The sequence below is a fragment of the Pteropus alecto genome, unplaced genomic scaffold (assembly GCF_000325575.1).
Source record: "Pteropus alecto unplaced genomic scaffold, ASM32557v1 scaffold80, whole genome shotgun sequence".
Taxonomy (NCBI): domain Eukaryota; kingdom Metazoa; phylum Chordata; class Mammalia; order Chiroptera; family Pteropodidae; genus Pteropus; species Pteropus alecto.
Genome location: NW_006430460.1, coordinates 3572956 through 3596349, shown reverse-complemented (window position 1 = coordinate 3596349; position 23394 = coordinate 3572956).

Genomic DNA, 23394 nt, shown 5'->3' with positions numbered 1-23394 from the left:
AGAAGACTGAGATGTACGACCTTGCTGGGAGAACCTGGCCCTGGCAGACCAAACGCATCATTCAGTGTCCTGCCTAGACGTGTCTTAGAAGTCACCCTTCGGTTCTTGTACTAAGTTTTCCTGGGGTGATTTTAGGAAGAAAAGTTGGTGTAGTAAAGAACATAGGATTTGGAGTTACGTACTCTGAATAATTTGAATCCTGACTTTATTGCTGAGAGATTGAGAAAAGTCATTTAAACTTTCTGGGCTTTGCTTCTTTACCTCTGACATAAGCATCATCACCCGAGCTGTCTACCTCACGCTAAGGTGATGTGTGCCATGTGACTGAATAGTTGTCAGGATAACAAAGATGCACCAGCACCAGCACCAGCACCAGCACCAGCATCAGCACCAGCATCAGCATCAGCATCAGCATCAGCATCAGCATCAGCATCAGCACCAGCATCAGCATCAGCATCAGCATCAGCACCAGCACCGGCATCGGCATCGGCATCGGCATCAGCACCAGCATCACCACCAGCATCGGCATCAGCACCAGCATCAGCAACAGCATCAGCACCAGCATCAGCACCAGCACCAGCACCAGCATCAGCATCAGCATCAGCATCAGCATCAGCACCAGCATCACCACCAGAAGCACTGTAAAAAAGGCAAAGAAGGCGAGGCGGACCCATGGGATTCCTGCCCGGCCAGGAGGTCGAGAGCATCTCCGCAGCCCCCATCCGGCTGCTCCTGAGGCACAGGCATCTCCCGCCCATCTCTGCAGAGCCACGCCCATGAACTAGAACGGGCATGGGTGTGCTTTCCTGCCTCCCGCCTTCTTAACCCTCAGCCGAGGATGGCTCGGTCCGACCGCACCACCCACTTTGGCCCTTGGTCCCTGGCTTCCTGAAGGGCCCGGTCTTTTCCAGCGGTCCATAGTGATCCCGGGATGGCTATGTCAATGCAATGCCAGCCTGATTCCAGGGGAAATCAGGGGGACTCAGGCCTTTGCCACCTGTGCCGAACGTGGTTTCGAGCCCTGAGCTCTCCCAGCCCTGCACGTGGCATCTTTCATCCTAACACAGGGAAGGGACGATTGTCATCCCGGTGGAAATGCTAAGGTCTCTTCTCCCTTCCTCTGTTCTCGGGCAGTGCCCGATCGGGACAGATGACAGAAGAAAGCCATGGAGAGCTCCCAGGGCTGGCAGCTTCTGCAAACTCCTCGAGTCTTCAGACTCGTTCAGAGGCTCACCAGGAGAAAATTTCTAAATGGGAAGAAAGCTAAGATTTTTTTTTATTATGGCAAAATCCTTTTTCGGGAACGGGTAAACCTCAGAGGTAGCTCTTCCCTCCCCAGACTCGAAGAATGACTTTGCTCTATGTTCTGTTCATTTTCAGATCAATGCAAATCTGTCACACATGATTTGAGAGAAACAGTGGAGGACAATTCAAATGACATTTTAAGTCCTCGAGGCCACTCCCAAGGCTACACTGGACCTCAGCTATGGGTTATGGCCGGGACATCGTGATTCGGGAATAGCATGTTATTATGGGACATCGCTAGGCTCCATCCTGACCCAGCGAAGCTCCCGAGACAGGCCCAATCATCGAGCCATATGGCAAAGAGAAATTTGGGTAAACAAATGTGCATTTCAATAAAATGGAACAGTCCCATAAAATAGAATAATTAAACTGTAAATGACATTCAGTGTCCTTGCTGAAAGCTGACCTCATGGCTCCCCATACGGTGGTATTTTGCAGGTGATGCATGTCGTCCGAACAGAGGTTTGTGAGCAGATGAATACTTTCGATAGTCTCTTCTGTCCTTTTTTTTTTTTTTTTTGGTTCTATTTCTGGTTCATTCTCTCACCCCCTCAGATCAGCTTTATTTTACAGAATTTTTTAGGGCAGGCATCTAGTAGCACAGGACACTGAAGGGTTTTGTTTTTAATGTCTTGTTTACTTACGCAAGTTCTCTCCTCCAGGACTGAAGCGGGGTGGGGAGGGGGAGAACAGTGCTTTCCCCACATAATTCTCATTTTCCCATCTCTGCTTCAAAGGGCAATGCTAAAAGCAGCTTTGCCCTGCAGACTGCTTCCGCTCCTTGCCAGGGAGCTCGGAGTTAAGTTAAAGCCACAGGAGCTGTTTTTCAGCCGCAGGATGAATGGGGGAGGGAGAACTAACCAGCTTCCTCTCCTCTGCATTCGTCCTATCCACAATCTGCTTTTTCTTCTCCATTTCTCAGCCTCTATTTTCTCCCCTGGACCAAAACTGTCAGGGTGGGAGGGGGCAGGGACACGGGAAGAACGGGAGGTGAGGTTACAGGCGCTGTCTAATTCTCTCCTGCCTGGACCAAAGGTGCTTAAACACCGGGGACACTTGACAAGGAAGTAAATCCCAGCGCTAAGCCTCTGTCAATCACGAATATCCCCTACAAAAAAAAAAAAAAAAAAAAAAAAAAAATGTAGGCTGCAGCCTCGTTTAGAACAGTCTTTTTCCAGAAGTAGCACTAACTGGCAGGGGAGACGTTAGAAGATCTAGATTCTAATTAAGGTTGCCTCCAAGGGCTCCAGACACGTCACACGTTGCTGCCACTCAGAAAACAGGCGGAAACCCTCAGATTCAGAGGGATGTGGAGGGTGGCCCAGGCCACGGCCGAGAGGCACCCATGACCCTCTTCCCGTGACGAGGATACAAATGGAAGTCATAACGTTAGAATTAAACTGTTCCGCGATACCTGACCTCTCGCTACGCCACACAGGGCCAGTGCTGGCTCCCAGATGCCACAGCTCTGTCTGGTGAGCCCTTGATACAGAACCGTGACGGGCCTTGAAGATGCGCGTGGGGCTCAGAGGAGGCGTAGGCTTTTTTCCTAAACCAGTAATATCAAGTGGTTCTACCACATGTGTGTACGAAAGAAAAACGAGGCAGGTGCTCCTTCCTCAGATGAGCGAGAGCTGGAATTTGCTTTCCATGTGTGGGGACAGGGTCTGGTGGCCATCTGAGGTCCCCTCACCCCTTCCCTCCCAGTGGCCCCACAGCTGGACAGAGCTAGCGGCATGAAAATGAGCATCTTGAGTATGCGCTTTCTATCCGAAATTCTCCCAGTCAACATGAGCGAGACAAGCCAGGTTAATGATCAGAGTTGTCATCCACTAAATAGTGGATGAAATGAAATGGATATGTGAATGAATGATTGCTTAAATGAATGAATGCCATATTACCAGTGGCCTGGCCCCTGCCCTGTGTGGGTTTAAGATCTGATAGAGGAGCCAAGACAAACACACGTTTGCACCAAGTTCACGGCTGCGTCCCTTGGGCATTGCTCCCTAACCCCGGGTGGCCAAGGGTGGGGTGGCATGCTGGTCAGCTTTCACACCGCGTTGCTGAGATGGCCTGGGCAGATGTGGGGGCTTCTCAGAAGCCCAGCAAGGCTGATGGCTTCTCTGACTCACTGTCATCCATAGGTAAACATGAGGTCAATGTAACTCTCCACAAGGATAAACATGTCTATATCGGGATTTATTTTTTAGGGACTTTTAACTTGCAAGTACGTAACTTCAAATATACAGAAAAGTTGCAAGAATGAGAACAGTACACAGAACACCCTTATCTCCCAGATTCACCTATTGTTACTATTTTTCTCCATTTGCTTTATTATTTGCTCGCTCTCTAATGTATGTTTATGATACGTTATATGGTATTACATCAATCGTGTTTATTATCGTGTATTATATGAGTGAGCGACCACTTCTTCTGAAGCACCTGGGAGTCACTTACAAGTATTTGTCCCCTTAACATGCAAACACTTCCGTGTGTGACTCGTGTGAGCGAGGCCAGGACCCACGCCCAGCTTGGCATCTCCACAGAGCCCCCTCCCCCTCAGTGGAGGGTTCAGGCCTCCACACAGCATGGGGGGCTCAGGGAGGTGGAAACACTCCCACGGCTTTTAAGAGGGAGTGTTTCAGGCAGCAGAAGTGGGCGGTGCGGATATCTTGGGGGCCAGTGCTCATGTCACATGGCCTCAAAATGTCACCCATTCTGTTGGTTCAGGGAAGCCCACTAACCGCTCAAGACAGGATTTTTTTTTTACTCAAAAATGCAGGTGCCAGATGACAGGGAAAGCCAACAATCCCTGCTCCCGCCAAGCTCCAGTGTCCCTTAGGAGCTCAGCTGACAGGGTCGGTGGGATTCAGGGGCAGGCAGGGGAGGACAAACCCATATCTAGTGGGAAGGGATCGCCGGCCGTCTCGAGCCCACCACCACATTTACCATTTGCCATCGTGCGGTCCAGGCATTTCTGTCCAGTTCTCTGCTGCCTGCTAAACTTTAAACAGGTAGCTCTGGGAGGCAGGGTTTCTGCGCGACTCCGCTTAGGAACCTCTCCCATGGTACTCAGCTCAGTGCCCTGGATAAATACCGCTTAAAAACAGACTCCCCGACAGTCCGACCTCCTCGCATTATTTCTGAGGACACGGAAACCCTGAGAAGGCTCTTTGATAATCTCGAGGTCACAACCCCCATTTTTTTTTCTCCCAACCCCCATCCCGTTCATCCTGGTGACAATCTCGTGGATCAGCGTCCCAGTAAGGAGGAGTGAGTGGGGCTTGGGGAGGGCCAGGGGACTGGGGACCTTGTGGGGCAGGGACTGTGACTTTTCCTGTCATTTGGTGCCTCCATGTTTGCATCAAAATGTTTTGTCTTGAACGGTTAGTTGGCTTATGTGGGCCGTAGTATATCTGTAGAATGAACATGAAGCATATCTTCTCTCCATATCTGCCGGCGGATAAGGGCGGCTGATGTCAAATCTCATCGGCAAAGACGTGGAGGACAGAAGGGTTTGTGGTTCTGAGAATAACAGTGAGGACGACTCGACAGGTGGCCCGTCCACGGGTCCTTCCCTGCTGCCCTGTGACCGAGCTTAGGGACGGTCGGGGAACGGGCCAGGGGTTCGCAAGTCCTCCGTGTCCCCGTGCGGCTCCGCTCAGAGTTGAACAAGAAGCATCAGTGGCTTCACTGAAACGAAAGCTCAGGCTTCGAGCATTTTCCCTGTGGTCCCGGCACGCCCCCGGCCCCCGTGGGAGCCGGCGCCAAGCCAGAACCGGCGTCGGTGGCTTCTGTCTCACGGGCCGATTGGCTTGGCTTCAGTTTGGGCCCCCAAGATTTTTGCCACCTTGTCCCCGTGTCGTCACGTGGCCTTTTCTCTGGGCACACGCGCTCCGGGAGCATCTCCCTCGTCCCGTGAGGACCCCGGTCTCGTGGAATTCAGGTTCGTCCCGGCGATCACGTGTGGCTTTCATCACTTCTTTAAAGACCCTGGCTCCAACGGCAGCCACAGTCCGAGGTAGCGGGGGGCGGCTAGGGTTTCAACACACGCATTCCGGGGGCGCGACGCAGTCCACAATGCTAACGAAACCGTGTCCCCTTCCTCATGCGGTTTCACGCACCCACACAGCTAAGTCGACCTCGGAAAAATGTGGTGGCGCTATGACACGATCCTCTCGCACTAGTCGTTCTGAAGCTCCCGATGAGAAGGTTGAAAAAAAAAAAACCAAACTGTTTTGATCTGGCTCTTGCGATCCCCCCACCGGTCTCCCACACGCGCACGAGCCGCCCAGAGACGGAGCCCGGTTTCCCGATTTCCCGCACGCCTTCCACACCTCTCCCCAATCCCGCCCCTGCCTCTGTTCAGACCCTCGCTACTGCCCCCAGGGAGGAGACTCTTTCTGGGAAGCGCAGACCCCAGCGGGCAGCTGCGCACTTACCACGCCCTTTGGCGCCCCCAACCGACGCCAGCGAGGTCTGGTGAGGACGCGGACCCCTGGAACCCTCCGGCAGGAGTGTAAAATGACGCAGCCACTTTGGAAAACAGTTCGGGAGTTTCTTATATAAATTAAACGTACGCTTACCGCAGGACCCAGCGATGCCACGCCTGGATATTCATCGCAGAAAAGCGAAAACCGACATGCACGCAAAAACCTGCGTGCAAATGTTTATGGTGGGTGGCTTCGTTCGGAACTGCCGGACACTGAAACAACCCAAATGTCCCTTACGTGGATAAACGGACTATGGGGATATAAAATGAGATATGACTCGGCGATCAAAAGGAACACACTCCTGATACACACAGCAACATGTATGAATCTTACATGAATCATGCTAAGAAGTCAAATTAAAAAAAAAAAACTACAGTCTTCATGAAATCATTTCTATGACTCTTGCAAAGGCACAACTATAGGGACATAAAGCAGATCATCGACTGCCAAGGCCTGAGCTGGGAGAAGGGTGGGTCACAAAGGGGCACAGGGGAATTTGTGGGGGACCGTGGTACACCTTGACTGTGGTGGCGGTTACACAACTGTACGTGTCTGTGCAAGTTCACAGAAAACGGATGAGTGTTTTCTGTAAGCTGTTTCTTAATTTTTAAAAACCAGATAACAGAAGTATTAACCTTATGCCCCGATTAGTCTGGTACATTCGGATCTGTGCCTGTCATCCCAGGGCGATTTATTGCCAGCTTCCTCCCTTCACTTTCAAAAGTGTCCCCAAGTTGTACTGTCACAGGCATAGCCCAGGGTAGCCCCCAAAATGAGGACTTGTGGGAAGATCCTTTGTTTTGAGACGTGACCCTATAGAACAAACATGAAAAACTGGGGAGGATGAGACAGGAAAAGGGGGAGCCAAACCAAGGGGTGTCCCCCTGTGTGTGCCCGGGGCTTGTCCCCACGGGGTCCTTGTCCTGTCACAGTTTAGAAGAAGGGCATTTCTTCCCCAGTCTCATCATGCATTGGTCCAGCGTGGCCCACGGATGGCCACACCCGAGGACCCCTATTCAGCATCTTAGTTAGCATCGGAGAAGCCGCCGGATGCAAAGGGGAAGGTCCAGGTGGTTACGTCAGGGACACCTGAGTCAAGCAAGCTCCTGCAGCAGTCGTCGGGGCTCAGAGGGGGCTGAGATGATGTGAGCTGGGACACAAGCACTCGGATTCAGACGTCGCTTACGAGGACCCTTTGGACGCTTGGTGCTCTCCTTGCCCGAGTCCCCAAGCTAGTTCTTCTTCTTATGGCTGCCACCCAAGGTTGTACAAACTGCACACTGCACAAGGGGACACATTAGGGCTGATGTCAACCTCCTCTGAAGAAGCCAGGTGCCCACGAGCTGGGTCCTCCCAGAGAGGGTGCCCCTTTTCTTATTTGCACAAAGGCACCCTAGAGCCTAGAAGCAACCCCAGTCCACTCAGCCTGTGTCCTCGAACCTCCACACCCTCACGATCTTCTCCGCCTGCCTAATACCTACATATCCTCCCAGCTCACCTTAGGAAAAGTCTTCCTGATCCTTCTCCATCCCGGCCCTAAGCTGTTAAATACCCCTTGTAATGGATTGAATTGTGTTCTCTCAAAATTCATGGGCTGAAACTCTAACGCCCAGTACCTGTATTTGGGGAGGGAGCCTTTAAAGAATTGATTACGGTTAAATGAGCCTTAATTCCGTATGACTCGTGTCCTTATAAGCAGAGAAAGAGACGCCAGACGGTCATGTGCACAGAGGAGAGGCCGTAGCTGGAGAAACACTGAGATTCTCGCTTCCTCCCCACAGTGGCTCGTGGGCTTCTTGAGGGGAGTGCGACCTCATCTGCATTCGCTCCCGGTCACCTAGTGCAGTGTTCGACATCAATATTTATAGAACAAGTGACTAGGCAGAAAAATCTCTATCTCGTTTGGCATCCTGGGAAACTGCAGCTGCGGGCGTCAGTAGAGGCTCAAGTGACAGCAACAGATTTTATGAAAAATATATTCAGGAATGCAATTTCATTCCCTACAATGTGTCCAATGTGGATAACACGGTGTCACCACAGAAGCATCACGGCTTCCCATTCCTTATGGGGTTGGTTTCTATCTGTGTTCCAGATCGACCCCTGTCACGCTTTGCCTTGGTCATTACGCTGGAGCAAAGATGAGGACTTGGCTGCTTCCTCTACCTGCCCCTCTCCTCGTCCACCCGTGCCCAGCACACACACGCATGGCATGCTGGGCCAGACCTCCTGCTGGTGCTCATGCGGACCCCCTGGCCTGGAACGCCTCTCCCGCCCACCCCGATAACTCTCATTCACCTCATAGGAGGGTTCATCTCCTCTAGGAACTCTGCCTTGACTCATTCGGGCTAGATCAGATACTTCCACACGCGGTCTTTACACTTCTTGAGTCCAACTATCGTCTCATTTACCAAAGTACAGCAAAGTTACCTGATTTCGAGGTTGTCCCTCCAATAGGCCCTAAACTCCTTGAAGGCAAGGACCTTGTCTCGTCCATTAAAAAAAAAATTTATTTAATGGTATTATCATCTCAATGGGATTATCATTTGAATCAAATAGTGATAAATCATAAGAAGAAAAGTATCGTATAAGTCGGGATGAATTATTTACAAACTAAGTATTTTATTAATTTATTTATTCTTGGTATCTGACACAAAGCCTGGCATATAAGTGACTCAATGCAGGATAGCTGGTATTATCATTTTAATCAGCGATAAATCATAAGAAGAAAAGTTCGGTATCATATAAGTTGGTGTGAATAATTTACAAACGAAGTATTTTTTTCTTTTTAATTTCACTTATTTTTCTTCTGCTGATTTCTTCCCAACGCAACCTGTTTTCAAACTGTTGATCTCTAAGATCGGTGTGAAGAAGAGAATGAAAGTCCAAGAGAGTGAGAGAAAACATCCTTACGAGACTCTCACAAACCCCCCAAAAATGAAGATAAGGATTTTACATGCTGAGATACCCAAATTCCATCCCTGATTCCTTTAGTGCCCTGAGAGAAAGCATCCACAGTCCCGAGTCTCTGAAAAGGAGAGATACAAAACACATGTCTTTCAACATGCGGATGCATGCATTAATTAATGCTCACATGTTTTTTGGAGGTCGAAAATTTGTACTCAAATCTTTATTCGTAGGCTCTGTGTAAGAAGCCTCAGATGTGAGATGTATGCCCTGTTAAGTCAGGCGGCATGGCATGAAGGCAGAAAAGCACGTGCGAAGTACATGTTCTACATTCACATTAATCACATGGACCCAAGCTCTCCGGCGCTCATTCCAGACTGAACTATCAACAATCTGAATTTTCACCCGGTGTGTGCTTTCATCGGCATGGCATAGGGCTTCGTGATGCCCATTGCAGAGCACTTCTAGAAGATGTCTATCTTTTTGTGTTAGCTACGTATAAAAAGACCCCATTCTGATGATTTTTTTTTCAGTCAAGGAAAAAGGTGACAGCACTAAGAAAATTCGTATATTTCATTTTATGAGATTTAAAATGCCGGGTTTTGCCATTATGCATCCATTGTAGAGGTGACAACTAGGCTATTATAATGGTAATGATTTCTCTTGTCACTTCTCTTCTGGTCTGGATGAGCATCCTTTAAGCTCTTTTTAAGAAAGAGCTACTTTTTACTTCTCCATATTGGGGAAACCCTTATAAGTGATAACAGATAGGTGATAACAGTCCTACTTTATGGTAATTGCATATTTAACGTCTGTCTTCTCTCTTGAGTGGTATCTTCACGAAGCTAGGAACTATGGCTGTCTCCTCGCACAGTATTTGGCGCACGGCAGGTACTCAGTGGCTGTCCCACCCCAAGTGGAAGGGAAGAATGGATGTTAGTGATATTAATACTACCAAAGGGGGGTGTAGGGAGGAAGAGGCTGATGGAGGGCACGTGGTCTATAAAGCTATAGAACACGGTTGCCAGATTGAACAGAAGGCTCCAGTTTGCTAAGCTTGATAAATCCGGATTCATTCTACCCAATTACGTTGTATATATAGTTTTGCTAATACCCAAACCTTATGACCTGAGATGGGGGTGGGGAAGAGGATTGCGCAGTTATTTTTTAAACTCCTTGCCCCACAGGGAAAGCACGTGGCTTATGACAAGTCAGGGAGAACTCCGAACTCTCTGGAATTTCCGATCTCACTTGTTTGGGGGTGCAACGGCACCTTGGGGGGGCGGTATTTTGCATCTGGTCGTTACTCGCTTTGTGCCTGATCCTCCTTACTGCACACAGAAGACCTTCTTACACCCCTTTTACAGAACGAAGAAACTGAAGTCCAGATTCCACCCAGCTAATCTAAGAGACAGACTACAGATCTAAACCCACCCACTCTTTAAGTGATTCTTTGCCCATACCATGCTGATTTCAGGGAGACACTGCTTTTTGGATATAAGCGTCTGGTTCGAACATGTCATTTAATTCTTGCAAGCTTCCACATCCTCATCTATAGAGGTGTGGAAATAGTTAACGTTTTAGGTCTATTTTTCACTAACAGTCTGCAAGTAGAACAGAGACTGGAAAGACACTCCCCGCTGAGCTGGCGCTGTCCATGGTCCTGACAAGCCTGGACCCAATAAAGCAATAACCAGCTTATCAAAGAAAGAAGCACAAGAGACCAGAAATGCCTCCATTAATAAAGATCTCGCCGTTATTCTCCGGGCCTCTTAAGTAATTAAGCGAGCCCTCTCTGACTGCTGAGTGCACGGATTACGTCGGGAACCAAGCCTCTGCAAATTAAAGATGCAGGTAGACTTGTACAGCCTCTCCTCCCATCCCCCCGCCTCCCGCACACCTGAAATAGCCCATGCGTTCAGCCAAATGAGCTGTAGCACATTTTGACTCCATGTTCCATTCTTTTGCCTTGAATTACAGATTCTTCTTCTGGGCGACAGACGTTCTCGAGCCTAATTTTCCAAGCGTAGCCACTCTAAAAACCAAGAGCCGGCTCATCCAGGTAGAGAGTTCTCCAAGGAACCAAATCGGTTCCTTTGTTTTGACATATTCTCATTGCATCTTCCAGTTATTCAGAGGGATCTGCATCTCACGCAGGTCTGTGTCAAACACGTCTCACATATGTTTATGTATAAGCAGCAATATCAATTTTACTTCAAGAACAGATTCGAATATAGGAATGTGAAATCCTGAAAGATGTTTTCATGTTTTCATATTTTTCTCTGTCAATCATGGACAGTTGCTAAATTTTCTAGCGTCATCTCTTCTCACTGATTTAACTTGTAAAATAACAATAATAAACCGCTGGTGTTTCGAAATCTTTTTCATTCCATGATGACTTTTGCAAGATTTTCAAAAATAACAGCAGCCTTTGAAAGCACAAGGAGACTTTTCAAACATCGTGAAATAGTATATCCTATTGAGAATTCGCCGTAAGCTAGAACCATGTTAATAAGGATGTATCAAACCACGCTGAAAAGTGAAATTCCAAAAGCAACATGCGATACAACATTGAAGTGAGCACTGCCGTTTTCAAGTGTTTGCTTGAGCCCTTCCTCGAATTGTGCCTTCATTCGTGTATCTGCCTGTATACACGCGGTTTCACGCTTTCAAATATAATGCATTTCAAATGTGTAATGTATATGGTTTTATATTTTCAGATATAAAGCAAATCTATATCACCGAATCCAAGCTATTCGCCTAGACCTGGAGCCAGAGAAGACTCATTTTTTTTACCCTCTGAATTATCTTCTTGAGTGGTTGGCCAGGGAGGAGGGTCTTCAGAGGGAGCATGTCGGAGATCCGGGAGGGAAGGAAGGGATGAGGCGAGTTCCTAACTCAAGGCAGGGGGAAGAGGCAGGGAGCCCGGAACCTGTCGCTCTTCCCAGCCCCGAGGACCGTGAACAACGTGAGGAAGAGAGAAGCATTTCCTCGGTTTGTGCACAGGTGGAGTGGCGCCGGAGCTGGGAGGCCTGAAGGGACCAGGAGGCTACGTGGGCTCCTGGAGAGTTTGCAGTTTGCAGCCTCGGGGATGTTGGAAGCAGCCCCCGAGGCAGGCAGGTACAGCATCGCCCCAGGAGGCTGTGGCAGAGATGATGGGCAGGAAGGGGAGGGGGTCCAGCTCTCGGGGTAGATGCCCACGCCCAGCCTCGGCCTGTGCAGACTCGGGAGGACTGGGGTGGGGGGATGCATACATTTAGCTGTATCTGGGGAGAGCAATATCAACCTCCAAACCAGTCACGACATATTTCTGGTCTCATTTTTGTTTACACTTATTTAAAATTTAATTTCTCAGTTACGTTAGTAATACATGAATATGTGGTTCTTTAGAAAACAGTCAGCAAGAGACTGGTTTGTTTTTTTTGTTGTTGTTGAAAATGTATTTATTTTTCGTCAAATGATCTTTTTCAAGCAATAAATAAAAACAGACATGTTGACTTTTCAAAAAAATGAAACAAAAAAAAATCCCTTTACCTATATACATCCTACAGAAATACAAGCATATCAAATGTAGAAAGGACATCACTCTGAAAGATGGGCTATTTACAGAAATCCCATTAGCCATCACCCCCAGATCTGTTTCTCTACCCCCTTCTCCTGAAATAACCACGACTTACTTCTGCTCTATTAAGGAACATTTTTTCAGAAGAAAAATTATTGACTGGAATTCAGCCAACTCCAGTCAAGTTTCCATATTGCCTTAAAAAAAAAAAAAAAGAAAACAAAGACCTAAAACATCAAGAATATAAGCAAGAAGTAAAAGAGCTTCAGGGGAGATATAAAAAAAAAGGAAACAAAGACCTAAAACATCAAGAATATAGGCAAGAAGTAAAAGAGCTTCAGAGGAGATGTTGGGACTATTTTCCTCTGTGATCCCGGCCTCATAAATAGAACGTTTCTCAGTGGAGGGAAGATGGAGAGAAAGTGTTGGGTAGAAAGGGAAGAAAGTTAGGAGGTCAAAGTCTGGGCAGCCTATCAGGGGTGGCCTATGAATAGCTTATCAGGAAATTTGCGTCTCTGAGGCTGTATAGCTTTTTCCCAGAAGCCACTTAGTCTCCCGCACTGATGATTTAAGACAGTTAGGAGGTCAAAGTCTGGGCAGCCTATCCGGGGTGGCCTACAAATAGCTTATCAGGAGGCAGATATTTGAAGATGTCTATGAAACATGATACAATTCCACCGGTTTGAAACGCTTCCCAAAGCAGGCGGGATTCCTGAGGCACAGAACCCAGAGTCAAGGCCTCTGTGTGCTCGTTACTCCCTTCTCCACGTGTTAGGATGGGGCCACGGTTTGGGCATCGCTTCATCTCATGAGACAGGCGCTCCCTCTGAAGGAGCAGTCGGCGAACGGGACTTGCGTGGCCTGCGAGAGCCAGCTCGGCTTCCGTCTGGCATCCGGTTCGGCGGCAGAATCCTTGGCTCCAGCGTCTTTCTTTTTTCTCGTGGCAGGCACGACTCAGAATGGGTACCTTGGCGTTTCCCTAAGGTGTCAGGCAGATGAGACGGGAATCCCTTCACCTGTGCGGAAGGTAAGTCAAAGATAGATAAGCTGGACACCTGTGGCTGACGAGTCCCGCCCGAGTCCCCGGCTTCTGCAGCCAGCACCGGAAGAGCCCTTGGCAGGACACAGACAATGACATCTGCTCTGTGTTTTCCTTCCTGGGAGTAAACACGCTGTGGGCTCCAGAGAGAAATCACCCGTACCTTCTCCTCGGCTCCGAGGCTCAGGCACTTGGCGTAGGACACGTCTGAGCAGAGTATTTCCGAGAAGGTATTTGGCGACCTGATTATTTGGGGACTGATACAGTTTTGAAAGGATTCGTTAAAAGAAATGCTTAGTTGCGGGGGGTGGGGGGGAATGGGTCAGTGGCCTGCTGCTCTGAGCCTCAATTCTGGATTGCCCTGATGTGTGGGGGTGTCACTGGGGATGTAGGGGGAAGGGGGAAACCGACCAAGCTGGGCAAAGGGTCCCTCGCGGGATGAACCTGCCCCTTACCATCGGCCTCCGGGCTGAGACTCAGCACTAGCTGAGGGAAGCCGTGAGGGGCGAGGGAATCTCAACAAAAGTAGATCCCAGGCCCTGCCCTTGAGGGAGCCACAGCTGTGTCCCTAAACCAACTGGGAGGTGGAGGGGAGGTGACCTGTTCTTGCTGTCACACGTCCAGCACACTGGCCTGGCCCCCAGCGGGCCCTCAGCGCCTCTGTGTCGATGCAGGTAGTGAGGAGGGCCAGGGCGCTGTGGAGACGGGTAGGCTTGAGAGTGTGCGTGCGCGGGGAGGGCGGAGGTGGCGAGATCGGGAGCATCTCGAGAGGATTCGTGCCAGGGAAACGTGCGTGGCGCTTTGAGAAAAGGAAGTGGATGTCATATCACGCTGTGGGGTTTCAGGCTGAGGTCCCTGGGCGGGGCCTCCCAGGCCATCTCAGAGCTGACCGGGGTTTTCCTTCCAATAAACGTGGGAGGGACTCTTCCCGTTAACACCAGGACTTCCTTGTCTTATGTGCCAGTTCCCAACCGAGTCCGTTCGAACCATCAAAGTATAAAAAATGAAGCCTAGGCTCATCTTAAGCTGGAGTCGCTTAGTTCTGTATGGGGGCCGGGGATGATTATCGCATCCTAGAGAAACCTCGTTTGCTCAAGCCATGGCTCACGTTGAATCCAGAGCATTCCCTCAACTGGGACTTTCTCTCCCTCGGGTGTCTCGGGCGATCCTGGCTCCTTCCCACTCCTTCTGTGGGTTTACTAGTCTCAATTTTCCTTACGACGGCCTCCTGCTCTGCTTGGCCACACCTGTCCATCACTCCCCTCTGCGAGTTAACTACCACGATTACGTCGCTGCTGGAAACGCAAATCTTCCCACAGCTAAAGAGAGGCCACTGAGAAAATGGTTTTCTTCCTACAGACTTTGCATGCCGTCTCTTCGGAAAAGGCTAATAAGCGGCAAGAATTCTTGGTTGATGACTGAGTGTTGGGGTGGCTGACCAGCGGAGGTGGGCGACTGGTAAATAGGGGTCGGGGGTGGCAGGGGAGAGAGATGGGTGCTAAGAAAATGAATCTAAATTCAAGTAGCAATGCCAAGAAGAGAGAGCGAGAACCGGAGACCCTAGGAGGAAATGGAGAAGGGAATTTAATCCTGCAAATAGCTTTTCGCAGACTGCTTTTCCACCCGCGGGTGCACCGACCGCTCAGCTATGTTGGAGGATATTTCCTTTCTGCAAGAATGTCCGTTCCCAGGTAATGCTCTCAGGAGATTTAAAAAATGTCTCGTCCTGGCCACCGAAGGTGGGACCTAGGCATTCAATGGAAAGACAGCAACTTTCCAAACGATTTTAAAGTCACCAGAACTAACCACTGCGTCAGCCTCTCTCTCTAGACTCCCACCGTCCACCTTCAGAGGCGTGAGCAGAGGGACCACAGCCCAGAGCAGGCTCCCAGGCATGGCCTCTGAAAGGACTGAGCGCCAGGCCTCCCTGGGCCGTGAGCACCAGCTGGAATGTCACTTCTGGCTCTAGTACGCTTTCGTTCCAGCTTTTTCTAAGAAACGCCCAGAAATCTTTCATCCGCGCCCCATCTCCCAGGGAACAGCCCTGGCCCGGTCCTTGGCTGCCTGACCCCGGAGGGCCAGAGTGCGAAGCCCCTGTGGGAAGGCTGGCCGCCTGTCTGGGAGTGCTCTCCAGCCTCGTTCCGGCGCCTGGCCAGCCTGGGGCTCGGCCATGCGTCAGTCACTCTCTCGCTCTCTGGACGCCCTTGGCCGCCCTGGTTCTTTCTGCCCTCGCCTGCCCTCCTGAGGCCTCATCAATGCCGGCCCCTGACGGTGCCCCGCTGGGCGCCTGCACCTGCTGGGCCGCAGGTTGGACCTGCCACGCCCCATCGCCCCATCTGGACTTGAGTTATAACTGTGAGCCCCTTTCCAGGGTACGGCTTGCTTACACTCCCCCTTTCTCCCGTGTGCGGTCAGTTCCAGAGCCTTCTTCCGTGGTTCAGACCCCGGAAGACACCCGTCTTGTCACGCTCTGCCTCGGTCCCCATCTAACTCCCTCTTAGGGGGTGACACTTAGACGGAACAATGGAAGACCAGACTGTAGGTCAACACTTATTAACACGGACAGATGTTCGCGTGGGTGCGAAGTGAAAAAAAAAACAGATTGCAAACTAGTTTGCATTTCTCTGTGTTCACCCCACGTATGTAATAGGCCTGCAAGGGTAGTGTGCAATGTACGAAGGATGGCATTATGGAAACTCTTAATTTTCTTCTTTTTGTTGATCTCTAGCATCTGATTATTCTGCAGTAAGTCAGTCTTGCTTTATACATAAGGCAAACGGTAAAGGGTGTTACAAATAAACTATGTAAGGCACCTCGGGGGTTCTGGTTCTCAGAAGCGAGGCAGAGGTCCTACCTTAAAGCGCGACCTTAAAGCAGAGGTCGCAGAGAACTGGAGGTCACGGCCAAGCCCAGGGCGTTGGGCACGAGCTCCTGAGGGCAGGTTAAGGGGTGGTTAAGCCTGCAGCTGTTAGCGGCTTGTCTGGGTTTGGCTTCTGGCTCACCACTCGATAGCTGTGTGCCCTTGGGCAAGTTGCTTAACTTCTCTGTGTATTCTTTGTCCGATGTATCGTTGTATGGGTAATCTCATAGGAGCATTCTGAGGATCAAATGAATCATATCACATACCATTTACTTCACATGGTGCCCGGGAGACGAAATCATGAAACCGGTAAGCGCGGAATCGGCGTTAGCCATTATGGGAAAGGAGGCAGCCGGGGCGGAGCGGAGAACCTTCCATGGCCCTCTGACTGCCTCCGGGTTGCTCCCCACTTCCCTGAAATCCCACGCGTTTTTTTAATCTCCACCTCCAAAGCCTCGTCCATCATTCAAGTCTCCCTTCCCTGCACCTCCGACCCAGAGCAGCGTCCCCTGGCACTGCACCGTGCCCCCGGCCTTGAAGCATCCTGACTTCTCTGCACCGTCTCATTCTCTCTTCAGAATGGAGAGCGGGTGGTGCCTTCCATGCTATGGACCACGCTAATTATGTGAGTCAAATTGTGCGACTTGGACACGGATGGTTTGCCCTCCAAAAAACGCTTACTCCCACCTGGGCACCTGTGAAGTGCCAAGATTTACTGGAACTCTACATGATCCATGGCACCCTTAAAATTACGATCTTCGGTCACGTGCGCAAGTTAACTAGGTCAAAGAATACCACCGCCGTCATCTTCGTCACTTCCAAAGTAGGTTACGAATAAGCTTGCAGGTTGCTCGAGTAAATTGATGTCTGGCCACAAACTTGCAAGTGTCTGCGATGGCATCTCAACGCCAAGAGGCAGTGGCATCCGGTTCCTGGCCAGTTTTCGTGGGAGGAGCTGTGCGAGGCTGTGCTGTTGGCCTGGAGTCAGCAGCATTATATTTGGAGACGGGAAACGCTAAACTCGCTAGAGTTTTGTTTTATATTTACCTCCTACATGTCTTGGCAAATACACGAGAAACCGTTTGCTATGTTCCATCTAGACCACACTTCCTTTTCAAATGTTTTTCTGTTGCATTTGCCGGGAGCCACAGAATCTTAATTGCGGAACGGCCTCGAAATCTGTCGGTCACTGGGAAGCCGTAGAGCGTTGAGCACCGATTTGCACGAGGCTCTATGTTAGCCACATCCAGTGACGTCACATATCTGAAATCGAGAGTTCAACGTCACGCACCTGACACGTTTTACCGGGGCCGGACAGCACCCCGCCCCCTCCTGCCCAAAGGCCACTGAAAATGTGCCGATGTTGTTCTGGGCAGAGCCTAGATGCTCCATAAATGCTTATTGATGGGCTTGCCTCGTGACATTTATTTACTGTCTCCTTTTGAAAGGCAGTGAGTGGGGCAAAGAGAAATAATGTCTGCCCATAAAGAGCCTTCAGTTTTAACGGGACAAAGCACTTACGACTTGGGCTGGAGAGATGCTAGGTGAAGGACTCTCTGTGATGGCGTGCAGTGCAGGATTCTGGGACGAGGTGTCCTGTCGGCATTGTGTGTGGAATGGGTCGGGCCCTACTTCTCGAAGGCGTTTCTGAGCAGCGGGACCTGGGGTGATGTAGAGGTGGTGGGGACGTGTCTGCCCCGGCTTTGACCCTGGGGTCTTTGTGTATCTGGAAGCTGTTCTATTTTTCTCCTTGGCTCTTGGGATTTTCTCTGCACGTGTGGGAGGCGGTTAAGCATAGGATGGAGAGATGTCTCCTTAGTTGGAAAACGAATTTTTAAAACTGAGAAATAATGTGGCTCAAAATGGGCAAATTATGGGGAATGGAAATCTATTATCTATTGATTCGGGAAGACTTCTGCTTTCATTTATGATTTGAAAAGTGCGATAGGGGTCCTGTGGAAAACGAAAACGACTTCATTTTGAATCATTCGAAGAGACGTATCATCATGACTCCACGGATTACGAGAAGTATGACCACCGCTATTGCATGTGAGGAGGAGGAGGGGCGAGGAATAGATTAGTGGCCTCTTAAATTTCAGATCTAAAGACCCGGCTCCAGGGAAAGGAAGAGAGAGAGAAGACGGGACACGGCGTGTGGGTGACACGCCCTTTCTAACTTCTGGATCGCTGTCGCTGTCCGTTTTCCGGCACCTGTGCGACGATGGTTCTCTGCTTCCCGAAAACAAAAACCGAAGACTGCAGGGAGGTTGTGGGCCCTGAGAGTTTCCATAGCCTGGCTGAACTTGACCTCTTCTGGTTTCCACTAGCGATCGAGTGAGAAACTGCTTTTCGCCGGGCGGCTCTGCAATCATCTCCAAGCCATTAACTGTAGCTAAAAATAAACCCGCAAGAATCCATCTCCTCGATCCCAGCAATTGTTACTGACATAAAGGCCACTTCCTCGAGACATCCTCAAAGAACAATGATTCTAGACCGGGGTGTGGGAATTTTCACTCCTCCCCTCCCACCCCACAATTCTGATTTGCTCCCCGGGAGGCTGAAATAGACTTTTCCATCACGGTCTTTGTAAGAGCACCTGTCCTTGGAGGGTCTTACAAAACGGCCTGTGATATATCTTTTGTGCGTATCGGGCAGACACAAGCTTAGAAACCATTGTATAAAGTACATGTTGAAGCCGATGTTTTCCAGCTAGGTGTTACGGACGATGTGGTTACGTGTTGAGTTGTGCCCCCCATCCATAGGTCGCGCTTCAATTTTTTAATCATAGGAAAATAAGCTACGCGTGGGGCTAACGGCGGCATAGGTCTGAGCCAGGGAGGAGCCAATGAGAGGAGGCGCGATGGTCATGGGCCCAGCGTGGGGTCATCATCGTCTCCCTCAGTAACATCAGGCTACAGGGGTTGAGTTTTCACAAAGTCCTTTTTGTCAAACATAGACTCATCCTCTGCCCTACTGACCGTTTGTTTAAATATGTACCATGAACGTTAGTTCACTTCGTAAACTTCGGTTCAGCCATTTCCAGGTTACCCTTCTACACTGTAAAATACTGACTTAAAACCGATTTTCCGGGGTGGCGAAGGGACCGGGTCTAATACATCGACAAGAACAGTGGCGAGGGAAGGGGGTGGCGAGGAATACTATTTCCAGAACACCGCTGTTACGTGAGGGAGGTGGAGGCTCAGAGACATTAGGTCACTTCCCTGAAGAAACCGTGGCTGTGGAGTATAAACCCCGAGAGAGGTAATTCAAGGGCCTGAGCTCTTTGCGCCCCACCTCCCTGCCTCCCACGGTCCTGGGGCCCGGAGTGAGCAGACAATGGATGGCGTCTCATTACTGCCTGTGCTTACCTTGCTGTAAGACATTCGGCAGCCAGGTAATTTCAGATCCAGGTGCTCTCCCCCGCATCCCAAGCAAGGTCAAGGCTGTGTGTCTACACAGGAGGTCAAAGCAGCCGATGAGTGACTCGTGGGGCTGGGGCAGTGTGGGAGATGGCCGCGTACACAGGCCGCCAGGTCACAGCCATCTGGGACTCCTTTGACCTTCCCGATGCTGTGTGGCCGTTGGCTTCGTGGCCTTTGTGGGTCCGGAAGCCTGTCCTCCGCATGCTCCCCACAGAAATTTCTAAGCCAGATGCCTTGGAGCTAGCTCTCTGTCTTTTAACTGCTGTTTGGATCACTTGCCTATTAGTTATTCCTATGATATCACGAAAATTCATTTAACGAATATTAACCGTATGCCTACCTCATATTAGGGGCCAGGGATTCGAGGTGGATAAGAAAGGTCTCTGTCCTGTAGGAGTTCCCTGTCTGGTAGGGGAACAAAATGACTGTGGCAAGAAAGGCTTCTGAAGGGTACAAGTGGGGCGCAGAGAACTGTGCAGGAAGGTTCCAGAAGGGGTGTTGTGACCTGTGTAGTGAAAAGGGAGCCTCCCAGGTGATGAAGGTGCCCAGCTGTGTGGGGACACTCTGCGTGTGTGGGGCAGGATGCTTTAGGAAAACTGCTCGGAGCCGGATGATAACGAAGCGCTTCATTCGATTTACCCCGTAGCCGGCGGAAGACTGTACAGGTTTTTAAGCAGCGGAGAAGGGCCGGCAAATCTCTGTTTTTAAAAACCGCCCATAAAAATAGTGTGAAGAGAGGCTCAAGGGGAATGAAGCCAAGGGAAATATGTTGGAAATATTGTGACCTCGACTTGGGTGGAGACAATGGGAAATGAGGCAGGGGACAGAATTGAGAGAAAGAAGTATTAGCCGTGGTATCAAAACAGTGCACACACGTCACGCTGCTGTGTCATTTAGTGACTCTCGCGACGGTCCCGGTTCATTGGAAATACAGCTTTCCCATGAAAACATCACTGACCCCGGGTAACCCTGGGTAAATAACATGATTTCTCTGGGCCTTACCTGCTCAATGGGCCTATTGCCGTGGATCCAGCAGATGTCATGAATGTTAAACTCAGCACATGCTCCACCCTGCAGACTGTGAATTCTCAATCCACGTTACTTATTGTCACCTTCCCATAATTCTCCTCACTCGAGAATAAGGTCCATATCAACACGCCGCCCTGCTCTCGTGAGATAATTGAGTTCAGATGCCAATTTAAGATGGTTTCTCATGTTTCTGGGGGAAGATTTTACTTGTGAGATGCGCGCATGTAGACGTGTACGTATATTTATTTCACTCTGGTGCCATGATAAAAATAGATACTATCCTTCAAAAAGAAAGCTGGAGTAAATGAAGCGTGTTTATAGAGATTTATGTAGGGAGCTAAATTAATTCTTGAGAACTGCTATTTGTAGTCATTATTTCGCTTCATTCTGAGAACAAGTACAAACGAACATGTCAAGAACGATGACAATTATTACGCTTTTGTAATTCGATTTCTTACATATTCTAATTATATTCTTTTAATTAGTAACCACGCTTGCTCTTAACCTCCCCATAGTGAGACTGAACTCCATCCCTAATGCAGAACAGTTGGTAATTTTTACGTAAGATGACGTGCTGTTAAGTATAGAGCCTAATTTGTTTGTCATGAGAGATGAGAACTTAGGCAAATCACTTGAGCGAAGGTCTAATTGATAAAGCATCTTGAAAAGTCACGGCGTCATCACTATCAGAGTCATTCGATTCAAAGTAAAGATGACTCTAAAACTGCCTACATTTTAATTTTGGAAATTCAGCCAAGATTTTGACCAGGCCAGGCAAGAATATGACCACCACGACAAAGGCACATTTCAAGAGGTTTTAAATGACGGTCGTGAAGATCTCATTAATAATACTAGACAGCGCGCATTCAGCTCCCTGCTGGGTCCAGGCCCGGCCACGCCTCGTGCTTCACACGCACTATTTCATGGAACACAAAGGATGGAGTCTCTTCCATGACCGGACTTCTCTTTAGCATGATGCCGTTATCACCTCCCTCGCTCCCAAATTTAATTTGACGGCGACAGCAGTTCACGGGGATAAAGGCATAACACACCAAGCTGGACAAATGATTACGGAAAAGGAAAAAGAACGCAAAGGGGTAATGAAGTCTTGAGTGGTCAGAGGTGTCTGGTCACCACGATCCAATTGTATAGGCTCTGCTCGTCTCTTCTTGCATGCTAGAAAATTGAGACATTTTTGCTCTCGGAGATAACACGCTGAAGTATTTAGCAGAAAGTGTCTTGGTGTCTGCAATTTGCCTTCAAGGGGTTGAGTTAAACAAAAAAGTCACATGCGGGGGCAGAGAGAGAGAGAGAGAGAGAGAGAAAGAGAGAGAGAGAGAGAGAGAGAGAGAGAGAAAAGGGAGAAGTAAATGTGGCTGGGTGGAGACAATTGGTGAATCTGGGTAAAAGGTACATAGGTGATCATTGTAGCATTCCTCCAACTTTTCTCTACATTTGAAAATGTTCAGTATAAAAAAGTAAAGCCCTCCCCCAAACTAAAAGCAGTACATGTGATGAAGAACTTTTTAAGATTCAGCAATAGTTGAGAGGCAACAGAATTTGTCTGTGGGTGCATTAAAGGCCCATGAATAGAGCAACGGTTGACTCCTCCAAAAGGTTTTTTTCCTCTTTGCGTTGACTTCATTATGTTAACTTTGTTATGTTAGCTACGGTCCCTATTGCTTTTAATGACGGACAGATTTTATTTTATCGTACAGGTTTGAATTTACAGAGCAACTGAGCAGACAGTACAGAGTATGTCTTCTTCCCCCCCCCCCAAAGTCTCTCCTATTACTAACACCTCTTATTACTGTGGTTACGATTAATGAACAAATACTGATACCTTTTAACCAAAGTCCGCGGGTTACATTAAGGTTCGCTTTTGTGTTTTACAGTCTATGGATTTCGACAAATATATAATGACAGCGTCCACCATTACAATGTCATGCTGTATTTTTACTGCCCTAAAAATCCTCTGTGCTCTGCCTATTCATCCCTCCCTCCCCCAACCCCCGGCAACCACTGATCTTTATTTTTTTTACTTTTACACTTTTGCCTTTTCCGGAATGGCATATAGTTGGAATCGTACGGTATGTAGCCTTTTCAGAGCGGCTTCTCTCATTTAGCATTACGTGGATTTCGAGTTCCTCTGAGTCGTTTCCCGGCTTGATGGCTCACTTCTTTTTTATCCTTGTATAAAATCCCAACGTCTGGATATACCACAGTGTGTTTATCCTACTAAAGGACACATTGGTTGCTTCCACTGTTTGATGATCATAGAGAAACATCTGGGTGCAGGTGTTTGTGTGGACCTGTTTTCAACTTACTGTGGGAAACATCAAAGAATGTGCTTGCTAGATCGTAAGGTAAGGCTATGATTAACTTCGTGAAAAAACTGCCACTCTGTCTCCCAAAGTGGCCGTGCCATTTTGCATTCCCACCAGCAGTGAAGGGGCCTTCTTGTTGGTCCCATCCTTGCCAGCAATTTTTTGGACTTTAGCCATCCTAGAAGATAGGTTGTGTATTTTGTTATTGTTTTAATTTGCGATTCCGACATACAATGCCGAGCAAATGCTTATCGGCCATCTGTATATTGCTGTCTCTACTTCGACGAGGCGTCTATTCAGATCTTTTGCTCATTTTAAACCGTGTTGTTTATTTCATTGAGATTTGAATGGTTTTCTTTTTTTTTTTTGAAGTGGGTCATCTCATGAATAAATAGCGAGGGTCCAACCATGTATTCATTTCTTCAGTGAATATGGCAGAAGCTACATTCCCCG